This window comes from Oreochromis niloticus, linkage group LG1 (genome assembly GCF_001858045.2).
Source record: "Oreochromis niloticus isolate F11D_XX linkage group LG1, O_niloticus_UMD_NMBU, whole genome shotgun sequence".
NCBI classification, from domain to species: Eukaryota; Metazoa; Chordata; class Actinopteri; order Cichliformes; family Cichlidae; genus Oreochromis; species Oreochromis niloticus.
The window spans coordinates 31213046-31239457 of NC_031965.2; the positions used below are offsets into that span (position 1 = coordinate 31213046).

The 26412-nt window shown below is 37.7% G+C and overlaps 1 long non-coding RNA gene across 3 annotated transcripts in view; it reads left to right on the top strand.

The window, feature by feature from the left end:
- Positions 1–7358: 7358 nt before the first annotated feature.
- LOC102080714 (uncharacterized) overlaps positions 7359–26412 on the top strand; it is a 59127-nt gene continuing 40073 nt past the window's right edge. For 2 of the 3 annotated variants that reach the window (XR_265665.2, XR_003220278.1), the window contains exons 1-2: positions 7359–7569; positions 15502–15651. This is a non-coding gene — a long non-coding RNA (uncharacterized LOC102080714). The remainder of the gene's footprint in view (positions 7570–15501; positions 15652–26412) is intronic. The other variant, XR_003220279.1, reaches the window with a different exon arrangement.

Sequence of the window (26412 nt, forward strand, 5' to 3'; positions counted from 1 at the left end):
CTATGGTTCCAACTGTACAGTTAAACATTGCTTATGTAGTAGACTGATTGCAAGAAATTAAGACTGGATTCCCAGTTTCACCTTTATTGTTTGGGCTGTAATTTGTTGAAAGAAAATGATATTGGAATACAGAAAAAAAATAAAACTTTCTGACAGCACTGCATTGCACAAAGCAAAAAATACATCATAGTAGATGCCTGTAGAGGGTTGATGCAAAAAGATTCTCTGCACAATGCCTTGCAAGGAAAGATATCTTCTCTAGACTTGCAGACGGTAACATCAGCAAACGTATAAAGACTGCAATGTAAATCACCACACAGCTCTGCATATTCTGCCTGAAGGAAGTTTCCAATATTTTGATTTCTAATTTTCTATTTTTTTGCTTTGTTTCATATAGTGCTTTAAAAGATCATGTCTTTTTGTTTGCTGTAAAGCAATGACATGATCATGTCACAACAAGTTTACAGAAAAGGCCTAATAGAAGTGTCAAGAAAATATGCTTGACATATTATTACAGCCTTATTGAACATAATGACTTATGCAGTGCAGTAGTGCTTAGCTGTTATGGGGAATTCAACAAAGAACCAATATAATATATTTTGAACTACATGACATAAGCAATTGATAAATCAGGGAACAGCATTTTATATTCATTTGCATGAGTGTGCCAAAGCATTTGCAATTTGTTCACAAGAATGACAAATTGCTGTTATGATGTGCACAACTGACTTGATTATGTAGAGTCTGAACAAGCTGTTTTATGAATTTCAATTCTGATCTGAGAAACAAAGAGATTGAGAACAAGTGTAGCAATTTAAAGCCAGTGTCAATGGCAGCATGTAGAACATTAACACTAAATTAACATAAAACTTTGGTAATTACACATATATTTGTGTAAAACATTATCTTGGGTTTACATTACTTTATGCTAATTTACACATTTAGCGTACATAACTAAATTCAGCATCTCTAACTTCTTAGATGAACTTAGAATTTACAGTTTTACCGACAAAATAAAAAGGTGTGGAGAAAAAGGCCTCAACCCAGCAGCATGCAAGAGCAAACAGACTGAAACTTTGACCCTAGAGTAAACAATACTGTAAAATGAAATATTCTATCATTTTCTCTCTTTCCTATTAAACAAATCTATATGAAATATTGATTGGACAATTCTGCAGCATAAGCTAATTTATAGGTCAGGTCATTTTGCTGCACTAATGAAAGAGGTTAGCTTCCAGTGATGTAATCAGGGTTAATGTAGCTTGATAGCAAATATGACTCCTCTTTCTCCCCATAAAGAGAAGGGTCATTGCAAATCATTACAAAGTTGTTCTGAGTGATTGCTTTTGTCCTATCACCAAGCATTTGTATGCTGATGGGAGTGATCTCTTCAAAGATGACAACTTCATCCATAGGGAACAAGAAGTCGCTGAATGGTTTGGTGATTATTAAAATGAAAAGTGAATCATTAACAGTTAGCCAATACTACCCTAGTTGAAAACCTATGGGAGACTCTGAATATATTAGACTGAGCTTTTCACCACAATCATCAAAATACCAAATGAGAGAGTACTTTTATTGCTCCACTAAGAGAACAAAGTCCCATGTACGACAGACTGGGTTGTTGCATGTCATCCCTCCATCCTCTCTGAATTCATATCTGTCTCACTGTGACTATGAAATAAATGTAAAATGCCCAAATGATTTGAAAGAATGGTGTTCCATTCCGTGAGAAGAAAAGAACCACTGTCAAGATGCAATAAAGCTTTTCTGATAGCCTTATTATGTCTTCTGAAATTTAACTTGTCACTCTTCTGTAGTAACAGGAAGGAACAAGCAGACTGAAAAACTGACTACTACAAGGTTTCATGTATGCACTGTACAAACTACTAATAATCTGCAAACACCTGTGCCCATAAAAATGATGGTATGGTAATGGTATTCAAATAGGTGCATTATAAGGAAATGAGTGAATGACCTAGTAACTTGTGATGAATAACATGTTTGAACTACTCTCTGGCTATCTTCTTTCACGCATGCAAGCACACCCACACATACAGTATATACTCACTGCCTCAAGTTGATACACATACATATACACAAACACAGTGTCCCGCTGAACCCTTTGCAGGAAATTTAATGGTCTCATGAACAACAGGCAGGGTCATGCTTGGGTCACAGCCAATTTATTTCAGCAATGCACAGTAAGGGGGCTGTGCATCTTTACATTTATTTGGAGTTTTTAATTGATTAGCTGGTATATTTGTAGAATAGGTTGTGCTATTGCTCTAAAAAGAGATGGATGTGACCAAATTGAGTCCTGACGGGATATAATTATTTGCTCTGTGCATTGTTCCAACATAGTACTCTTCAGTATTCATTTTCCTGGTGGACGGACGGACGGACGGACGGATAGATAGATAGATAGATAGATAGATAGATAGATAGATAGATAGATAGATAGATAGATAGATAGATTTTTATCTATATTTTATTTCCTGTTATTTGCAGTGAGCTGTTTCAATTACACAATGCAAATTAATCTCAACAGCAGCATTCTCTGTCTGCCTTTATCTAATTTCTCAGTTAACAAGAAGTGTCTTTGTTTATTCCTGTGGTATCTTTTTAGTTGGCATGCTTAGGCTGCAAGCCAATCTTATCTAGGCTTGGACAAATGCCAGCTGCAGATAGTTGTAAGGAATGGAATTGCATTAATTAAGTTCCGGTAACCTAATATGATGAAATGCAATCTGGTAAAATCAACCACTGGTATTTCCAGTATGTGGTTGAGACTTTGGCTGCTGTATATTCCATAAAAGCATTCAGGGACTCATCCCTATTTGAAAGAGTGGAGGCCTTTGTGGCTCTGTGGTGCCACAGACTAACCACAAGGCAGCCTTCGCTTATGTCCTGGGTTTTATAATGACTTCTCATGTCTACTCACAGTTCTAAATGCATTCCCATCTGTGAAATGCCAAACAAATTAAATCTAACGCAAGCCGATTGGATTCAGTCATACTCCTCATTATGGCCATTAGAAGCCAATGAGGTATTGCAAATATTTTATTGCCAAATTTAATGAAGCTGCAGTTCTCCATTTGGATTTCTGGGATATTTGCATATGCCAGCTCCACACGGCTGACTGTGATGAAGCTATTTGACAGACCTTATTCCACTTGTATGGTATGTGCCCGGTGTATGCAAGGAACCCTAACTCTTGTAGTGCACACAGATCAAACGTGTATATTAGATTACAGCCTCCATATACAGGTCAGCTGGGATGATTATCAGTATGAGCAAAAGCTGTACAGCTGAAGGTCTACGGAGGAGTGGTTAGGGTAAATCTATGCAGGTTCACGGGTTTCTACCCCAAAGGCCAGATTTCACCATGCCTAATTGAGTTGCAGATGTAATACATATTTATGTGCTGAGAAGCTTTGTGGGATGCATTTCCAAATGGCCTTAAAGCTCCTGAATCATTTTGTTTTTGTGCAATGTGCTGTTTACGTGCCTCTTTCTGAATACTGGATAATAATGTGTACTAACACTGAATTGGTAATTAATCATTGCTGCATTTAGTCAGTCCTTTGGTAAAGGGAATAGTGTTTACTTAAACAATGGCAACAGCACAGTGACCAGTTGCCCCAGTTGTGGTGCTACACAAGTGCCATCTAGTGGAACACCTAGAAGCTGTTACTGTTGCCAGGGAAGACAAACAGGCGTTACGCCTTACGGTTAGTTAGTGTCAATGCATTGTGGTTAGTTAATGTCACAATGAAGTGGGAACATTTTAACACAAAAAGAGCACTAATAACACAAATCCCTTGAAGTAAAGTGAAAAAGTTGATGAAGCCACTTCAGGTGTCATGTTAGTATGGAACATATTAATATTAGTATACGTCTATTGTAATACATTACTTTATATATCATATATTATCATTATAGCATACACTAAAATGCAACTCAAAATAGACATGTGCAAATAGCAGCTTAAAAAACATGAATATATTGTGATGATACTTTGTTCTACAGATCTTGCAGACTTGCACCATCTCTTTTCTTCCCTAGTTTCATATCTTTACTGTATACAAGACAAGAGCACCACCGTGTGGTCAGCTGGACATATGGCACAAACACAAGAGAGCCGTAAGATATGATTTATCGTACAAACTGAGATCACTTACTGAATATTTATTGAGCAAACATGTGGAAATTCATTTTAATTTGTAAGTAACAGTAATGGGACAATTTGAAATTTATATTCAGTATGTTTTACACAAATATAGTCATCAGTCAATGAAGGGGATAAACAAAGCCAGATGTTGCTGAAGCAATATAACACATGATGCTGTATAATGTTTTTCTTTGTTTGTTTGGTGCTTTGAAAAAAAAAGTGTTGGCTGAATGGATTTAGTGGAAGCATTCAGGTGGGTAATTCACTTTAAACTGTATGAAGAGAACAGAGTATGTGGATTATTTTCACCTAAAACATATCCAACCATCATTTATTTGTTTGTCATTTATTCCCGGGTGCAGTATTTTCCCTCTGGAGAATACTTTTACTGTGCTTGCCGCTACGGACAAAACTTTTTCTGGTATTATAGTTTTGTATCAAATAAACTCTTTCCAGAAATATGTGTTGTTCAGAGTGAAACCAATGTAGTAAATCAAATATGTGACAGCACCTTCCCTTAAGCACAGCAATGTAACACAAGTAGAGAAATATTTGAGTTGCTTGGCTGTTCTGCTGTTTTGACATCATCTACCAGAGGGATGCTGTGCTGGAGTGGCTTTCCTGTCCCCCAGGTAAGCTGTAAATCATCTTTTGTTTGCAGAGAAAGCTGCCATTACTCTGAATTGTGTCCAATCTTACTGCAACAGTTAGTTGCCCTGTGACCAATATATTGGTTTCTCAGTGAACGTGAACATATATTGCATTCTTCCTCATCAACAATCACTGGCTAAATGCCTTCAAGCAAGGCATCTCCTTGGTTAATGGTAGAATATGGTTGCTACACAGAGTCAGTGTAACTTTCAGGTCAAATAGAAAAAATACAAAGTATACAAGTGTGTTCTTTTAAAAAAAAAAGTTTCTAAGTTTCCTTGGTTAAAAAAATGTGTCAAATGTGAGAAATGTGATGCAGGAAGCACATCACACACACAGCAGGGAATCTGGAGGCATACCGTGTAGACTCTTGCTTGAAGAATGACAGCCTATAGTGTCACCTCACCTAAAGCAGAATCCACAGATGCAATTAATATTTTCCTGTTTATTTATTCTTTGTGAAAATGTATCACTTTATCCTTATGCATAATGATTCTTTGGATTTTTTTTCATCTAGGATTTGTGCCCAATATATAACTATCAAAAAAGAAACAATTAAAAATACCATATAAAAGTAAGATTAATGAAAGACAAATTTACATTTACAATTTTAAGACATGCTATGAATGGAAAGGTCCACACACATTATACAGCTGTAGAAAGATACGAATAAAGAGGATTTCATCTCAAAATACCCCCCGTCCGCCTTTACGCCACAGGAAAAATAAACTTCAGAAAGTTGTACTTCTGTATCATCCTCCTGTTTGAAAACTGCTGTAGTTGCACATACACTTCCCAGTCATATATTTTACCAAATGAAACATTGATGTTTCCTCTAAAACCTCCATCCTTCTTACTACATGTTTCCCAGACAATAGCACTTTGCCAGCAATTTGTTTCAGTCAAGATGTATGGTGTGATAAATATTTAAAATCAAATTTGGCAAAAAGACGTAGATGGATGTGGCACCCCAGGCTGTCGTGGGAGCCACTCTCTAAAGTACAGGGACGTCCCTTCCAAATACCCTTATATCCACACGCAGGAACAGATATGCACACACACACTGTATACAGCGCCTGAAGAAGAGCACATGTGCCAGGCCTGTCACCAGTGCTTCTCAGTGGCACCAGCATGTCCTCTTTTCTTGTTTTCATTAATGTGTATCAATGCTTTTTTGTGTGTTTTTTCTTGAGAGCTTGGTGAAGATTCGTTGATGCATCATATGCATCATTACAGCTGTGTAATGAAGAATATTAGTGTGTTTACAGTCCAAATTCTTGTGTCTGCTCACAGAGTTTTCAGCTTTTTAATTGAGACACACTCTATGTCCATGGGTACATGTTTTTCATGGCTCATCACTGAGGCAAGTCTGACACTGCTATCTGATTGAGTTTGCAGGTTTGCCTCAAGATACACCTTTTATTGCTGTTATGTTTTAGGTTGGAATGTGTCAAATCAGTAGATTTCATATGTTGAGTTTGCCAGCGTCTCTAGTCTAACCAAACATTTCATGATGTGCGTACTAAACAAAAAAACTCTATCAGCTCTGGAGAATTGAGTGATCAGTGAGTCAGTGATGCCCGGTTGTTGATGTATGACCACTAAGATGCTGCTACATCCATCAACATTTTACAGTAAATGCTCAGTTTCTCTGGCTTTTCATCTGCTCTGTGATGACTAATAGTCTGATTCTAGATGGCTGATAGAGGCAAAGTGTAAATAATCTGCTTGGGAACAAACGATACTCCCTGTACTGTACCTGCATTGCGCCTCAAGCAGCTTTGGTAAACCATTAGGAATAGAGTGTGGAAGTGCCCACTTTGGGAGTGGTGTGAAAAATTTAGCCTCGCTTGAGTCATTAATCAACTTACCTGCAGCAAAGTGTTGCCTTTATTAAAGCAGGCTTATTAGTGCTGGCTGTGCGTGCATTTTTCTCCTTTAGTTAGGTGAACTTTTCAAAGAACTGATCTTGAGATGACTGACAAGCATTTGGCAAAGCTCACCAACACCAGTTAAATATGTACATAAGGACACTGGTATGTCATTTTTTACAGATACACAGCTCCACCAAAAAACCCAATCTCGCAATATGATAGCATAAGGAGAAAATCACAATAAATAACTGGAATATTTACTGTCGACTGGTGACCTCACGAAATAAGTAGGTGTTTTATAATATGGACATTACGGTTATATTTTCTTCCAAACACATTCTGGACTCCCGATTAAAGTTTGTTTTAAAAAGCACACTCTTTTGAGATCGTTTACCTATGTGCAAACTACGCAATACTTCCAGTGCCTATAATGTAAAGCGATGTTTGATGTGTAAAGCCACAGTTATCGGTCATCTGTCTTTTTACTAATTCTCTAATAACATGTGTAATTTGTCTTCACATCTTGCATGAAGAAAATTCATAGTCAGTGCGAATAACCAGACAGTAGGTAAATTTTGATTATTTGCTTCATTCAAGGAGGTGTCACTGCAAATACGCATAGTAGTCAGGAGGCAGAGGTCAAAGGTCGACAGGTGAAGGGAAGACACGCCTTGTCCAGAGAAACTGTACCACTGTGTTCGCGCTGTACACAACAACACAGCCACCAGAAGCTTTAAAAAAAACTGTCCACAATAAGGGGATTCACACGGACGTACCTTTCATGGAGCGGAGCAACGTGAAGAGGACCGTAAGATATTCTCAAGATGATGACGATGATGATGCTAGTAGCCTAAAGTTTTCCGTACTGAGGTACAACCGCTAAACCACCTGTTTAAATGATAGCTACTGGCAGCTTGTTATGATATTTTGTAGTATTTAAAGTTTTAATTTAATTAAGAGCTAAAAAAATTGAAAAGACTTTAAAGTTTTCCCTTCGTCTGCCTGGCGTTACATTATGCTGAATTGCCCGTATAATATGTATGATAATAGCGATATTGCTGGAATTGGTGTTTTCAGTTTTTATGTCACTGTAGAGGTTGCCATGCCATGTACCCTGTTCAGTGTGCAGTAACACAGACCCCTTTCTTTGTATAATCATTAGCTTACAGAAGCCACGGAGGCAATTCGGTGCAGGAAAATCACAGTTGCAGTTAATTACAGGTTCATGGTCACACTAATGTGCCTGGTAGTTGATTGGTGTAGCCTTCCTGTGACAGCTAAATAGAGCGTTCATAACTGTATTTATTGCTCACACCTGTGCCTTTTCTGTTTTAACAAATCAAAATGTTTTCTGTGGAAATGACCCAGGCTATAGTTGAATAAATTCACTTAGAAAGGGGTCCTAAATATGTGACGTGACCTGGAAATGGCTGCCATAATAATAGTCCAAAAAGTACCTCCTACTACCTTTTTCTGACCACTTTTTCGTTACCTTGATGGAAATCATCATGAGGGCAAGGAAGGAGAGTGTAAAAAGAAATGAGAAAAAAAGGAATTTATGAAGACTTAGAAAAGATGACGATAAAATCTTTATACACAATTTGTACACATACACTGGGTCTGGATGCTCAGGAAATCTTTGCAGACTTAAATCAGAAGTAAATACAAATTTATGTACACATATAAAAACAAAGTGTGCACTAAGATTAGGTAAGGGACAATATTTCAAGTATAAGTGACAGTAATTTCCATATTGTACATAAATTACTATACAATAGTATGGAAAAACAAAATGTCACACATCTTATTAAACTGTATATTCCATTTCTGGATAAGGTAGATTTTTTGTGTATTTTAATTGGTCCTTATTTTATTTTTGCCATTAGTCAGACTGTGGCATGAAAGAAGCTGATGTTGAAGTGCAGTGTGCAGAGGCTCCAATTACACTTAGGCTTGACTCCTTAGGCCTCAGTCACACAGGTGTACAGATTGATTGGCGACCCTATGGCAACCTCTGATCACTAGGGTAAATGTGTATTCCCTTGGTGGTTGGGGACTGGTTGCTGGAGGTTGTCAAGTATCAGTTGCAAACAGGGTGTGGTACCAAAAATCGCCTTGTGATAGCTTTGGTTGCTAACAGAGTGCCATTGTCAGCTGTGGTTGGCATGGAAAACCCCTTAAAATGAAGAGTTTTAAGGGTGGATTTTGATCATTTTCATGAATAGTTAGGTTGTTAGTGCATCATGATATGCAAAATGGCATTATCTCCTCTTCCTTTGTAAAGGATGATCCAGATGGTCAATTTGGATTAGTTATGTATGTTGCTGTATTGCCAACCTTTGAGATTATTGATTTGACTTCAGTCACAGAAAGCCTTAATAGGAGCAGGAGTTGCGCTGGATAATCGGTCCAACAATAAGAAAAATACAAGTGGACAGGTTTAAGCAGCTAATCACAATGTGTCAGGAATGTCATTTCACTATATAGACTGTTTATTCCTATTGCTTTAAGATTACAGCGATTGTATGAAGTGATATTTTCACTGCTTTCACATAATGTATATGAAACAGCATGATAGGAAAAAGTGTGTAAGATGATCTTTCTGTACTCTATCTTCAGAACATTTTTGTTTTATTAAGCAGACACGTCAACAGTATCACCATTACACTATTAAGACCCTTGTATAAATGATGTTTTCCATCAAGGTCATCTTAAAGTGATTAGGAATTCAACCGAAGCCTTGCATTTGGCATGCAATAAATGTTGCTGTCTCTCCTTTCTACGCGCATCGTTTTTGTCTAAGTTAAAAAACTTTTAACTGTGTTCTTCACACGCGTCTTTCATCCTGGCTCTTGTATTTTGTGACACTTAATCCGCGTCACTGTTTCTTTCCAACCCAGTGCTTCTCTTGGAGTTCTACTTTTTGAGCATCAGCTGGGTAATTTCTCTTGCTTTCCCTGGTTTCCATTATGGGTTCTGAAGATAAAGGAAAGTTGTCTTCACCAAATTGGACACTTACGAGTAGTTGATGGTGCAGTTTTTGAAGACAAAAAGAAATTTTACGCATTAATATCAGCAACTTGAAAATACTTTTGAAAGTAATTCCATCTGCTGTCAGTTTTGATGTGCAGGTAATGAAAACCCAGCAAGAAGCATTCAAAAACAGTTTTCAATAGTTACAAAGGTATGCCATCATCCTGAAAGAGTGACAGTAAAGAAGGATTATAACATCCTCAAATCTTCCTCTCTGATCTTTTCTTCCTTTTGTGGTATATTTTTTAAAACCCATCATAGCAATTAAATTTTTTTATTCAGTTTTTGTCAGAGAAGATGAGGCAACTGCACTGCAATCTTCCTTGGTTATCGCTCCCTCAGCATGGCAGTTTATTCCTCCTGATTTTTAGGTGTTCTCCAAATATTCCTCATATGCCTGAGATGATATTGCTTATGTTGCCTGTAAAGGTCAATAACTGAATCTGAATGAAAAAGGCAGTGAAGATTTTTAGCCTTAGAAGTGTATAAGTGAGCCACCCAGTCCCATTATTTTAGAGGTTCAAGGGTTCAAGTTTTTCATGTGTGTAATATGAAAATACATGTTGTGTATTTTCTTATTGTGTATTCCAATGACTCAATTACAGCTGTTTTGATAGTAATGTGCTTTAGTGTTGCGAGCTGTGGATGCTTTATGCATTGTAGCACTCGTAGGAGTCTGTTCTAGCAATTATTTTGGTACACTTTACTTTTTCTAAAGTAACATCCCACATATTTTCAACAAAGCTACTACCTAAAGGTTCTCTGACAGTGTTAACACAAACGAGTACAGAGAAGGAGGTAGTGTAGGAGGCAGGCGGAGGAGGTGGAACAGTAGAAAGGATCTTTTAAAGCAAGCTGAGCCGCCAACTGCTTCTGAACATCTTTTCTCTTATCTTAATAAGTAATGAGGCTGCCACAGGCTGACAATGAAGTATTTTGAAAATAGTTCTAATGTATGGCTTTGAAAGGAGTAGCTGGGCATTGATGTATGGGACAAACAGGCTTGAAAACAAGTGAAATATTAATGGGCTGTTTCCCAGGAGTTAATGTGGGATTTACCTGATTGCGTTGCTGAGAGATGGGGGCTGGGATGAAGGTGTTGGGGCGTCAGGACAAGTATATGACTGAGGGACAAGTTTGAATTGTGTGAGTGATGCGGATGTTTGGAGAAGCCTTTCAGCTAGATTTGGAAAATATAACCACCAGCCATGTATATTTGCATATTTTTAAGTTACCTAAGGATCATATATCATTTTGGAGAAATTATAACTTAAATTTTGCATTTCTAATATGAAACCCTTACTTATTCTGTTAAGATAAAACAATAGCATCAACTGTCTTTGTGTAATTTCTGTTTTGAAAGGTAGTTGATTTTCATTTTATGAATCCTCAACAACAGTAATAAACACAATCTATCTCTTTTCCTGTTGCTAATTAATCACCCGAGACCACTGGTTTTACACTTTGTCACAGCAGCCTATCATATCTTGATACACCACAAGGGAGCAGCAGTGTTAAAGGAAGAGAACTCAGCAGGTTGTTAGATTATCTCATAATCCTAAAGCACAACTGTGAATTCTGAGTCTCCTTAGATATTTGAAGTGGTAATTTTCCACGTGCGACGGATGTGTCACAAAGTAATAGCAGAACACGAGGAAAATTCACAGTTTTCAGCGAGAAAAGTCAGACTTTTACGTATTTTTAGGTCCTCACGTAACGTAAATGAAAATCTTTATATCCTTCGGTCCTTTAAATAGATGTTGCCAAGTGTACAGCAATAGGTCCACTATTGAGTTAGTGTGTTAAAAGAGTGCGCATACAGTAATAGTTTAAATGCTTTACCCCGGAGATGAGGCCTAAAACAACACTGACGCACAGAATTAAAAAGTTCCGTTTGAGAGCAGCAGTGGCATCCCAGAACACTTGGAAATGCCATTCAAGCACTGGAAAGGTCAATAGTTAGAATAACTTTAGTTAGAGGAAAAAGAAAACTTGGCTGTATTATCACAAATTGCTTCCAGATTGTTTCTTTCTCTCCAAGCAAATTATTACCAAAATTGGGTGCAGACACTGTCACCATTTTAGCAGAATCATGCATTGCTCTTGAAAGTGTAGAATGAGTGGTCACTCTGCTACATCAAAAACACAGCCCACTTTCTAGTCAAGTCAATGTCTTCTTATTTTCTTTGTGTTTGGAATCAGTATTCCTTTGGGATTTTATTTCACATGAGGTTAAGGAATGTTTTTTTTTTTTGATTGATGGAAAATTGCCCAATAATTCAAACAAATAGCCTTCCTTCTGTACTTGTCTGTAGTTCCTGCATGTGTTGCCTGGAGGAATCATGTTTTTGGCAGACGGCAGAAGCCAATCCAGTTCCTCAGATTACCATTCTGGTGATTCATCAACATCAGTTGTGAATGTTCATTATTGTATTCAAAATTAGCTGTGTTGCAATGGTTTCCATGGCATTAGAGTACATATGCTATGAGTCATAATCGTCTTGCAGATTTCTGGAAAGTTGGATGTTAGCTAAATCGTTCCCATATTTTTTTTTCAACCTAGATCTTAGTGTCATTGTCATGACCAATATGTGGGATAGCACAATACTTACTTTTTGGTACATTTTACAAAGTCTTGTTTAGAACGTTCAGTTTGGCTAATGCATATAAATCTGAAATTAACCTTTTTTTTTTTTTAGGAATAACCTAATTTTTAGCCTTTAAATATACTAGTTTGGATGTAAATGGATCTGCACATCATCTGAGCTGTGTATTTTCTTGGTTCATTTTCTTCCATAGCAAAGCTGCTTCTACTAAACTCTAATCTGTCCACAATCATAGTGCCATGTTATGATAAACTTTTGGGAAGACTATAACAATAAGACCCACACTGTAGTAAAAAGAACCCTTTGATAGAGTGGAGGAGCCCCCTCTGCTGTAAATCACTGACTGATTAGTGTCCTTGTTATGTTTCAAAGTGTTTGTTAATTTGGGTATCAGCTCTCAAAACAGGGTGTATTTCTAGAGCTTAACTTCTCTGTTTAGAACCCAAAGTTCCTTGGCTGCATGATAGCTCGTTCACATTCTGATTATTCTCTTTGTGACTAGAAGTGTAATGTTGGGTGCTGAGTAATCCCTCCCTAACAATAGCCACTGCTTTATGCTAGTGTCAAACAGAAGCACAGTTGCAGTTACTGTGATGGGGTCATTTTCTCATCTTATGTTAGTCAGCGTTGGGTGCCCAAAAAGAAAGCCTTTACCTCAAAGTCAGCTCCAGTGAGTCACCTCAAGTGTTAGTCATTTAATGCAGATGTACCTTTGCATTCATTTTATATTTGGAAAAACAATATCCGCAATTATGTCAAACTTCTGTTTCATTGGCCGAATCATACTCCCTCAGTCACTCTAATATCCTGTCTGAAGATCACATTTGCCACACTCCTCCTGAACAGAGCACTACTGCTGGTTGAAATGAAAAGCAAATATTAATATTCGCTGGTGTTACTCTGGAATGTAAAATGTGGGAGGCCCAGGGAAGTGTTATACATTCCACATTTAATGACACATTTACTTTGCTTTTCTGTGGGGAGTTATTTTTTCCAAATAACTGTATCATGCAAGATATACATAAGTGTAAAAAATGGAAGCTTTCAGGGTTTTGTGCTTGTTTTAGAAATACAAAAATGTTCAGCTGTAGTCACAAACTTCATACTGTTTGTTGTTGATACAGGAAGGTGGAAGTGAACTGCAACAAAATATAAGTCTAAAAAAAGTATTTTAAAAGTATATTCAATCACATCTTGATGTGATTTTGATCCAATCTTCATTAACTCAGGATCTGTGTATAAGTAGTTTATCTGCAGTCTTTCATTGAACACAGAGACACAGTCATATATCCTTGGTACTACCTATGAGTTTTCAGTGATGTTTTTGTTCATTTAATGCAATTTTTTCCACTAAAGATGGACAACTTTGTACAAATGATATGGAAGAGTTGCTTAAAGCTACAATCCCCAACACTGGAAAGCTGGTTAGTATTGAAGTGTCTTTATGAGAAGCCATGAGAGAATGCTCTGTAATTTCAGTCCGATGGATGGCCTTCACGTCAGTGCTTTCACATTAGAAGCCCAATTACTACATGGGGAGATGAAAGAGTCTTAGTAAATATGAAATAGGTGGTCCAGGGTGACATTAATAGAGTTAACCCAGGGACAGGGTGGGATCAAAGGGGCCTCAACCATATTAACCAATCTGTCTGTGTCTGCGAACAAAACAGCTGATCGAAGGTAATGACAGTGTATGTCATCAAAACAAACTGACCACTAACAAAAGTGCATGAGCATTGAGCAAGGCAGCCTTTATAAACTTCAAATCTTCCTACTATACATTTCTGCTGCTGAAGAAACCTCCCTTTTCCATTTTTGTTGAGGTTCTCTTGTAGAGTGGATGGTCTTAATTAGATTCATTGTGGCATAGGTTGTTTGCCATAACCCCCCACCCCCACACCAATGTTCCTGACAGGAGCCTTGAAATATGGCACATTTGCTTGTTGGCTTTCTTCAGCTTTGCTGTCCAGATTTAAAAGCATATTGGTGCTTATGCACAAAGAGCTATAATGATCCATCATACCATGTGGACGAGAGGGCTGAGTCCTCTGCTCCACATAAATAAGCGGCAATTTGGCCATCTGCTTGGATTCTTTCCATCTCCCTGGAGACCCCCATCTGCCTTTACATTATCAATTACAGTTCAGCTATACCCCAACCCCTACCCCCACGCCGACACTGCCAGACCCTCCAATCCTCATCCATCAACCCACATATACAGAGAACAACTGCTATCACTGCTGCATCAAAATGAAACATTTATCTAACATTAGATATCATTTTTACCCTGTTTTCATCCCTAATTACCATAAGTGTTTAATTGCACAAAGTCCAGTTTGTGTTCTGTATTCATAGTATAAGGTGTGTTTGCTTATTTTAGATGTAACTGCATGTAAAACAAGGGGCCAAGCAGTTCAGCAGGATACTAGGTTGCTATGTCAGCTTGAATTGACCACGTCACAAGCATTGTTATGAGAAAAGGACAAAGACACTGTGACATCCCCAACTGGTTTTGGTCTGGTTTGAATCTTTGGACTTTGAAACTTCAAGGTTAGCACTTTTAGAAGCAAGAAGAAATGCATATCTGCTAATTAGTACCAAGTAACAGACTGAAAAAATCCAACAGATTCACTCCCTAAACCAGAAGCACAAACCTTTGGGAGGGTCTGTGTCAAACAAAAAGCAATAATAATAGTCAAGAAATTCATTAAATGTGGTTCGGCACGAGCAGTGTACGTGTGCACGCACACACACACACACACACACACACACACACACACACACACACACAGTTCAGTGGCTTAAAGTAGTGGGTGAAGCCTAAGACATGCTGATTAGCTGCAGTTGCCTCTGTAGGAACACCTAGGCGTTTACATCAAAAAATGATATTTAGAAGAACTGCAGATTTTTGGTAGACTCATGAGAGTGTTTCCAAGTTTACACACCAAGTTTGGTGTCCAAGTCCTGTTGGTTACATTTTTGAGTGAATATTTAAAAAAAATGAAGCATATGAAAAAATGGAAAATTTTGCTTAAATTCAGTATGGCAGATGACATCACAAGCTGTCTTGGGACCTCCAATGACACTAGCAGACACAAGACGTATTTGTCTAAAATAAACAAATCGACATAATTTAATTAATCCTGTTTCCGATCTATTGCAGATTCTTTCTACTTTCGGTGGGGCACTTTGCAATACAGATGTTCTGGTGAGCTTGCTCAAAAAGTGGATGTGAGGAGACACCAGCTCAAGAATGAGAGGCACCTTTGTTCTACGGTTTCCAGGAAAAGTGGTGAGGTTCTCAAGGGGACAGGTATGTGTGGGAAGAGGACCCTTGTCAAGTGCATGGTGCCTCATTAATATGGAGACAGGTGCTCTTTTGATGAGTTCATAAGCAGTTCAGCAGCAGCCTGGAAGTAGTGCACTTTACAAGGCTGTTCAAAGATCTCTGACATCTGAGGAGAGCCAGTGAAGCCAATAATCCTACTTTCAGAATGTGAGTCTTTCCTCTGAGATCAATCCCAGATCGAAACATCAAATAGAACTGCTGCTTTTCTCTTTTTAAACCCCCCTCCTCCCCTTACAAAAATCACTTACTAGATGGTATTAGACAAGCTAGCAAAAGTGTCATTACCGCTGGGAAGAGGGAATGGATAGATTTCCGTCAAATTGTAGAATATTTTCCACTAATTTAAGCCTATAGTTAAGAGTGCAGCATTATTGATAAGACTGTGCTCTGGGTCCAGTGCTGTGCCCAAGGGCCCAGAGGGAAGCAATCCACTGAAGTGGGCTTTCATGTTCATCTATGTACAAGAACAAAGCGAGGATTAAGTCTGGGCCTTTGATCCACAAAGCAGGAGGAGTATTTTTATTTTTTATTTTTTTCCTTGTCCCTAGGGAAAGCCCTGCACACGGCTGGAACATTTTCAGGCATGCCATAGCACTGTCGCCTCTGGCACGTCTCACTATCCCCCACACTGTCCTTTGCCTGGCAAAGCAGGTGTGGGAAAATTTCTGCTGCTAATAGCCGTAATGGGAGTTCATTACACTGCAGTACACAAAAAAAATTATCGTTTTTGCCTTCAGTTATAAAGGCAGATATGCATGAAAGCATACATGCATGTTAGAGTTTACAGCGTAAGGTTCAAGTTGTCTTGCACTATCAGAATAAATAGTTTTCCTCATGCTGTGCCAAGAAATCAGGTTAATTATTTCTAGTTTGTCTTTTAATTGGAACTGATGTTTTATTTTGATGACAGACTGGTCAATCTGTTTGTATTGATGCTGTCATTTCTGGAGGCAAGAAAGGTTCCAAGTTAAATTGTAGATATGTTGGGAATCATGTTTCATCCGTCTCTAAGGTTTATAAGTAGATTACCTTTTGTAATTCGTTTTGTTACACCAGTCAATAAGCGTCCAATGCAAATGTGGTTCATTTGTATTTGAATTGATGTCCTGTCCCCATTAACTTATGCCTCTAATGCATTCTGGTACATTAGTAAATAGACCTGCCGGATTAATCATTAGTTCATTGGGATCATTTGCTTTCTTCGTGCTTAATCGAATCTCTGACATTGGTAATAAGGGCAGACTTCACCTGCCTCCATGGACACTCAAAAACAAAGAAGAATAATTTCAGGAGAATGTTTTAACTGTGTTTTCTTCTTAGTTTGGAGTCTTTCATCTCTGGTATGTGTAAGAAAATATCAAGCTCAAAACTTCATCTTTAGTTGATGTTGTTTATCTCATGTTGTGATTTAAAGTTCACTGGTTTAATTGACATTTAGAATTCTACCTGTTTCACTTATTGCGATGTACCCTTGCTCCCTCTTATCTCGCTTTCTTACACTGACCCTGATAATTAATGGCTTTTATGTCTTGAGAATAAAACCTCTAAATAGGCTTCTTGCACATTATTTATTTAGTTCTAATTAATTGAAGTATACCTGGATTGAATTCAACAAGGCTAAGGTTGCTGTGTCTCCTCAGAAGAAGCTCTATGCAAGGCGTGCGTGATTGCCCTTTATCTGCCATTTTATAGCCTTGTATTGGATAAAGGCACATTTTGTATCTATTTATATTTGCTGCTCTCTTCTTCTTTGTTAGGTTCAACAATTGGGCATTCATCATCTTTACATAAAGATTTTGAACCTATGGGTGTGTTTTCTAATGTATTTGAAGGGTGACAATGCACCATTGGCCTGTGGTTTAGTGCTTACCAGCTTGCAGCAGGGACGTGTCATCACCCCTTGATTCAACACCACAAGAGATGACACATGGGGTCATTGCATGTCTAGAAGTCAGTGTTGTGAATAAGCATGGGTAATATATTGTATGGTCTTACTTGTGCTGGAACAGCAGAGAATGACCTCAGTGAGTTGTCATGAATATACTTAGGTTAAATAATTGGAGATGATATTTTTCAAGCAGTCTACAATGTCAGTGTTGTGATTCAGTTTTCACTTGAAGTATCAGTATTTAATGCATTGCAATACATGCTTATAGACTATTTTGAGTTTTGAGATGTGCCTTGAATAAGTAGAGCCAGTAGACTGAGGCCCATTCTGTGTGAGGGACATGACCTGGAATACCAATCCCAAGCCGTGCCACTGATGTGAAGTACGGTGTTTCTGTAAAAAATGTGTATTAGAAAAGGACACCCAAGAACACAAAACGATTTATGTTTTAGCACTAAACGTCTTAAAGTACATTTCTGTGTTTTTTGCTGGGCAGGGACTCACTCATCAACTTGGGAGATGTGTGGATTTACAGCAGCAGTGGGAGCATTGGACTCTGTATGGTATCTTGTAACCCATCCAAACAAAGAAGGCTATTGTAAATGTGTCCTTAACCCATAACCCACCCAATCAGCACTTGTGTGTTCCTTTTGTTTTCCAACCATCCCCAAAATACATCCATCTCCTTAATGGATTTTTTTTTCCAGGAAGATAACATGGTTCAAAATATAGCAACGCAAGGGAAAGGAGGACCATGGAGTCAGGCCACACAGGCCCTTAAAAAGCGAGATTAATAACCCAGCACAGATGATCTCATAGTTAAGTGTTTTCTGTTGTATTTACACATCCGCCCATGCTGTCAGAGTTGTGCTCGTCTCTGAGAAATGGAACCGACACATCCTGACACTAATGCATCACTGAAAATATTTGAAATGAATAAAGCTCATGCTTTCCAGGAGAAGAGAGAGAGACATTACAAACACTCCATTTGACATTGACACAATGGCGCCTCTGCTCAATGCAAATACTGTTATTCTCCCCCAACTAACCAACCCCCCCCATTTCTTCTTTTGATGGAAGAGTCGCAGAGGAGAAAATCTCCTGCACTCAGTGCAAACTAATGAGACATATTAATGACATTAGACACTTAATTCAATGCATGTATAATTCATAATAATTGATTGCTCTGGTTTGACAGAGTACCTTTTGTGAGAAAAATTATCCTATTAAGCCAGGTTTAATCCAAATCTAAGCTGTCACAACACCCAGCTCTTATTGCATCTCGCACTGTTAATTGTCATAAGCATTTCAGATTGATTCCCTGTGTGTTGGACAGAGGTGGAGCTTTCATTCATGATTTTCACTGATGCAAAATAGGTATGTTCCTTAAAATGATTTTTTTGTAGCTAAAGGGCCATAGAAGCAAATTAAATTTTCAAGATAAATATTTTCATACTGAGAAATTTATTTGAAATATCACCTTCATTTCTTATTCTTCTTTGCTCTCTCTCCAGCTAGAATGATGTCGATTGAGTTGCCGGTATTCTCAGACCCCTTAAAACAGTGCCATGATACAACCAGTCACTAACAGTTTAATATTATAGTGTTGTACACACAGTATAGTATCTCATGAACATAGTTTTATACTTGGCCATTGAGTTGCTCAACATTAGACTACTTTATAATACTTCTATATTTACTATTTTCAAGGCTTTCAAATATAGGTTTCACGTGTGTAAAAATAAAAATGAGGTTACTTGTCCTGCTCGTTCACTCTCTAAACAAACAAACAACTACTTGTATCTTATTAGTCAACCATGGGAAAACTTGTCTACTTCAAGCTGTCACCAGTGGGCATTACTCTTGAAGATCTGCACCACTTTTATGTTGTTTGATAATCAATTTATCATCAAAGCCACATGTGCATGGGAACAGGAAATGGGTGTTGAGTTTACAAAGGAGCAGTGTGACCTGTGAATGTCTGCCACATATAATTTAATCCGTTACACTTGGTAGAGGGGAGCCTAATGTGATTTGTGCTAATTTTGTGTTTTGCACTGGTTTTACTGGTCAGTTTGATTTATTTCTGCAAACCATTTTAAATATTTTTTTAATAAAACAGATGCATATTTTCCCCAAAAGAGTTGATACATAATACGTATGAAATACGTTACTTATTGGGCAGTCCTGGATTGAATCAGCTGTTCAGCTTTGTCATTATCTTAATGCTACCTAATACTACTCATGGGTTCGTAAGGGTAGGAATTATCTACAAGACTCCACTGTAATAAGTTGCTGTTACAACTAGAAGAGCTTTTGACTAAATCCCCCATTATTATGATGTCTTTTAAACAAGCAATTTGTGTGTGGGTTTTGTAAGTAAATAAGTTTAATGATGTTTTTATTTCAGAGGCTCAGTAATGAATTCTGATTTTAACACAATGGCTTAGCGGTTAGTGTTGTTCCAGCAGCAAGAAGGTGAGTGTGAATCTTATCGCCATCTCTATTACACCCATATTTGTGTGACTTTCCACCTGCTTCTTCACTTTGTTCTTACAGTTTAAATGACTCAAAGATTAGTGTTTGTTTGTGTTGACCTTGTGATAAATGCCTGACTTATCAAACGTGGTTACACTCCTTCCCTAACCCCATCACATACTTTTTATACTCCAGAAGATACTATGTTGCCATTATTAAAGAGATTATTATTATAGGTTGGATGAGGTGTTTGAAGGGTTAGTGTTGGATCAAAGGTGGGTGAGCAGGTGTATTGTTCTAAAAATATGACCTCTTCTGTTCTGTTCTTTTTGCGACAAAAGTCAAGAAAGGTTTTTATCTGATTTCATGCGTAGATGATAGAAAATGGATTTCTTAATCACATGTGTTTGATTGAAGGTACCCTGGGTGTTCAGCATTAATCAGAGTCTATTGTTGTGAAATAACTGGTTAGATCCTGACCTTTGACCTCTGTTTTATAAACATACACAAAGGTTGTCAGGAATTATAGGGCTGTCGGCTCATTCATACGGATGAAAGGTAATAGATGCTCATCTGTGGACATAAATGCAATTGTATGTTCAACCTACACAGCGGCAACAACATATTTTGGCATATTATTTCATTCACCAGCAGTTTACATGTTCTGACATCTGAAATCGTGTATGTAAGAACAAAATGTAGGGTGTCTGACATCTCTGTATATAGGCGACCTCATGCAATTCAAATGAATTTATTGTCTTCACATGATAAAGATTTCACAGCAAAGTATTTCCGTCATGAAATCTATGCGGGTGACAGTGATGCTTGTGGCTCTAAGGACTTTTCAGGGTGTCTGAAAAGCATTGTTGCATAGCATTCTAACCAAGCAGGGGATTTTGATAAATAAGAATTGAATTTAGTTCCAGCTGTGACATGTTGATTGATCAAAAAGCTCATGGCTAAGGCCTCCCTCCTCTCCCGTCTTATTTATCCTTTGTCAAATGGTTTTAAAATCAATACTAGCCTTGTACACAACCTTTTCTGCTGCGGGCACTCAGGGAGGGGGGAAAAGAGAAGGAAAAAGAAAAACACCTGCTCTCTTGGTGATTGTTACTAATTTTTCCTGTCAAACATTTGAACACAGAATAATTATTTTCTGTGTGGTTTCAGGGCATAACAGATTATTGTACAATCCATTTAGATAACTTCTGAGCGAGGCTGGAAAATGAAATTGCCTCAAACCACACAAGTCAAGCTAGGGAGGTGATCTATCAGACACTGGAAAGAATAACCGAACTTAGAGATGCTATAGTCTTGGATGAGGTGAATTGTTCATATTGTAGTAAAGAAAGCGGGTCCCTTACCATAGTCTTAGGTGTTCCCATGGGATATTTGGATCTGTCACATTCACTTTGTGAGATATAACAACTTGTGTTGTTGTTGTCTCATATCCATATGGCATCTACATAAATGTAACTACTGTCACAATGTCTATATTATTCAAAGACTTTATTTTTGATCATATAAAAAGCAAATAAATGTTTTATTCTTATTTTGGAACATGGCCATAAGTGGATTAGTGAAGAATTGGTATAAAGTCTTAAGATGGCACAAAAATAAAGAAATAATAACTAAATACATTGATATAAAATATTTTATAAATAATAATTAAAAATGCTGTCAATTAATTTTTTCACATTCATCAGTTCATTAATATTAGAAAAAAAATAGTTCTTTTTATCCATGGTTTCAAATCAGATAGACAGAAAAGATGCTCACCTGTGTCATCAGTGTGGGTGTTGTTTAATGGCAGATTGATTATAGATTAAGATTACTATTATTATTATAGATTAAGATAGATTATTGATTAGATTAAGCGTTTAGTGTACCTTTAGTGGTGAATTCAGAGTTAAATGGTTTTGTGTTTGTTAGGAAGTCTGAAAGAGACATTGGCATATGCATGTATATTGGCATCCTATGGCAAAATGCTCCTTCATGTAGCACACATATTTTTGTGAGTACAAACAAAGAAGAAAACCAGTTTGTTGTACATTTTTTAAAGACTTGTTAAGGATTTTGCAGGCTGGTCATATTTTGTTTGTCAAATAAACAAACTGCTGTATTTGAGTGTAATCTTAATGTAAGAAGTTTTTCTATAACTGATAACCAAGAGATGGTAGGCTCTCGATTTTATTCCTTTGACTGTCATGCTAAGAAGTTGTGCAAAAGGGCCTTTATCTTTAAGATTTGCACATATAAATGCCAGAAACACAAATGAACATGATATGTCTAAATGCCATTATGTTGTGTGTGCATGTACAAGTAAGACCCTGTGTGGCACTGAGAGGAACATTTCTAGTTCTTGATTTATATTCAACTTAATTTGTTGACTTTATTGTCAGCTGTTCTGCCTCTATGTAAAAACAAAGATGAGAACCACTTTTCAATAGCATCCCTCTGCCAGACCCGATAAGTAACTGACCCCACTGTTTATAAAAAGAAAAGGACATTTATGAGCTTTTTACAAGATATTTGAATCAAACAGAGCGACTTGTCTCAAATTTTAATGAGTTTATTGAAATTAAAGTGGAGACCACTCCATGATATTACCATTAACCTGTCTATGGCTTATTCTACAGCTCTAAGCCAAGCACAGATTGTACATTTTCCTCTTCACTCCCCCCTAGGCTACAGCTATAGAGAACTAAAGGAGTGTTTATCAGACGGGGGACTCTGCCCTCAAGCAAGGCCCTGCAGTGAGACAGGAGACACATCATAACATTGTCTGTCAAATGATTTGTGGTGTGCTCCGTGTATAAGAGCTTTTAAAGGCATTTCTCTATTCATTTTTTGAGCTAATGGAAACTCAGACAGCTCCATCCTCCTTAAACAATGGGTCAAAGAAATGTAACAGATGTAGTTTGTGAAATAGTTTGTTCAGGTGTAAAGGAACAGAGTTACTCAGAGAAACAGATGTAAATGTAGGCTAACTATGGAGTCTCTGTGTGACACATAAGGTAGGATGAGTTTCTGGCCGTCTCAGTGTAGAAATTTAAAATAAAGGGGGGAAAGGATTTAAACTCGGTTATTTGGACAGCTGGGGACATTTTTTTTTCTCTGAAATATCAATCGTGTGTAGCCATTAGTGAGGAAGCTCCAGGAAGTGGCTCTCTGTACACTGCACAATTAGTTAGGATGGAGGGCAGGCTGAGCCAAACCTTGTTATGCCTCAGTCATCTCATGTAATTATTATTGTTTTGGAAATCCATTAAAGTCCAGATGATGGAGTTGAAGAATTTGTTTGAGAGAGGTTGAGTTCTGGTTGTGGTTTAAGCAATTGGTCTTAGAGAAATTCAGGTGTTCGGTGTTGTAGGTTGTATTACTTTTATTCTTTGAATGCAAACATTTCCTAGTTATATTTAAACAAAGATGAATAATTCATTGAAATGTTTCTGTTTGTAAGCTACTGTCAACCAACAAATTGGTCACTGGATTGGTCATATACTTTTCATACCTTTAAAACTTGAGCAGCAAGTTTAAATGATATATACTGGTTTATATTGATGGGGTACTGCATTGCTGTGCTGGTACTATGGGGCGCGTGACACACCCATGCTAAAAAAACCCCCCCAAAACAATATATACGATGTGAAAATAATTATGAGTGCAATACTGACTGCTATTCTATGATTCTGTCCTTATAATAGACTCTAACTTCACCGTCTTGGGGCCGTGATGGTAGCCCTGATTGTGCTCTGCAGCCTCAGTGGGCTTTGTGTATTGGTGCATGAAGCAGTTCTCCACCTGATGCAGATTGTGGTTAGAGTGGTCCTCCAACCTGCGACAGGGTCTGTTTTTACTCTGAGGAAAGACCTCTGGAGAGGCAGCCAAATTACACACAAAACCTCTGGGCAGAGTGACTTGGACCCATCCGTGGATGAACTTTCAAAATAAGAGAAAAAAGATATTTAGAATAGAAGAGATTTGAATAGAATAAACCTTTATTATCCCACGGATGAGAAATTTCGGTGTTACAGAGCTCTTACAGCAAGGGAAAATAACAAGGTGGTCCTATAAACATTAGCAACCGAAGTCCGTATATACAGGTATATACAAGTAACAATGTACAGAATATGTATAGAACAATTGAGAAAATTGTACAGAGATATGTATAAAATGTACAGTAAACAAACAAGCTGGTGAGTAAGATGACCAAAAGAATGTTAAGCTGCATTATAGAGTCTGACAGCTGCTGGTAAGAATGACCTGCGGTAGCGCTCCTTCCTACACTGTGTAGTTAACACACCTGGGCAGTTCAACCAGTTCATGTCTTTGGGAATCTCCTGGAGGTTTACAAATGGCATTGATATCAGCATGTGCACATGTGTGTTGTTGTTGTTTTGTTTTGTTCTTTTACCTAGCTGAGATTTGCACTTATGCACTATATTGAATATGAACTCGTAAAAACACGACCAAGTGATCTGACAGCCTTGCATCTTGAATAGTCTTAAATTTGCATTTGATCTGCTGTTATGACTAATCTTGAGGATTGCATGTTAAAAAAAGCTTACATATATGAATATTTCCGTTAGTTAATAGTTCAGTTAGTCTTAACCATCTAGCACCAGCCCGTGCCATCTTGTGTATGCTGGCCAGGTCACCACGCAACTGACTCTTTTGTCTCACAGATGGCCTATAGCTGGAGAAGGTATTCCTTATTTTGCTTTGTAGCCCTGGAGAGTTTGCACTGGGTGCCCATGAATCATTTCAGGGCATGATTCAGGTAATGGTTCGAGTGGCCTTCAACCTCAATGTTGATCTTTCAGATATTAAAACGAGGGCTACTCTACCAGCAGCAGTCCAAAAAAGTGGAGTTGTTGTCCAGCTGTAGGATGAGTGACACACTGGAGAGGTGGCTGGATGATACACAGAGGTCCTGTGTATCAGGAAATCACAATAACACAGAATGTCCCAGGGTTATCATGTTAACAGTGACTCGATTCTCAATTAAAATACCTAAAAACAATGTTTTCCCATCCACGCATCTTGTACTAAGGAAAGGTCGGATTTGTTGCTACACTATTCAAAAACAGACAATGTGTAAGTTGGGGCTTTAACCTTGAATCATTGATATATCAAGAAAACCATAAGCATAGCTAATTAGGTGATTTTGAATTGAGCTAAATCTGCAGGGCAAATCTTTATTTAGATTATGGAAACTGTTTCAACCCCCCAAAAAACGTAGTGTTGTTTAGTGTTGTTTAGTCCTGAATGATATGTTATTACCTCTATATTTGGAGGCAAAAGACAGTAAAAGACAAACTCAGAACTCTATGGTAGTTTGAAGAAATTATTTGTTTAATTAGTTGAGTTGATTCCTCATTTGAAAGCCATTGATTATAGGGGATGTGCTGTCAGCATGCTCATTATTCCCTTCGGAGGATAAGAGTGCTTTGTCAAGATGCACGATGAGTCGATGATGTGTACCTCTTAGCAGTATGACATCTTCATCCATCATGGAAATTTTGGATCTCTCAATCTTCAGGCCCTCAGCTCTCAATCATAGCCCCCTCAGCTTCTGACAGGTAGCCACTGTAACATGCAGGAAGAGCTGCAGATGAGCTCTCCATTAATGAAAAAATAACATATCACACATTACAAATGGGTGCAAAGAAGTGAGAGCACTTCAGAAATGCTCAGATAATTAGACTGTCCGGCAGCAGATTGATGGATGCACTATAATTACCTTTGTGTTATTATTTCAGGGCCAGACAAAAAGGAAAAGCTGGTTTCTCTGCTTTGAGTTGCTCTGATTCATTAATCTCATTAATGTGTGGAATTAATATCATTTTATCAGACATTCCAGAGCTGCTGCTGGTGTGTGTGCTTAGAGCCATGATTCAGAACTGTCAGTGAGAGGGGATGCATCAATCTAACTCAACACACCGTTAACTCATCTGCCTTCAAGTCACAGGATAGGTGAGAAGTGTACACAGCAAATATGAGACTGTTTCCCGTTAGCACTCCTTTGTTTATTGTCAGAACTCTGGTTCGGTATAATATTTTACTCATTTTTATTCAGAGGAATAACAGTGGCTGATGTTCATCCCCTAGAGATTAATTCTTTACAAAATTGCAATGTAATTTAGACATTGCATCTGCTTCTAAAACAGGAATTATGACTACCACTCCCTATACAGTCAAAAAGCTATATAGGGAGAATTTTGAATATCAGAAAATAAATTGTAAATATATTGTTAGAAAAACGTGTTAGAGGAAAATACATCTGGAACCTGCAGATATACCATATTTAATTCACTTCTACTGACATTCCAATAACAAACCTTCTTTAATTAGAC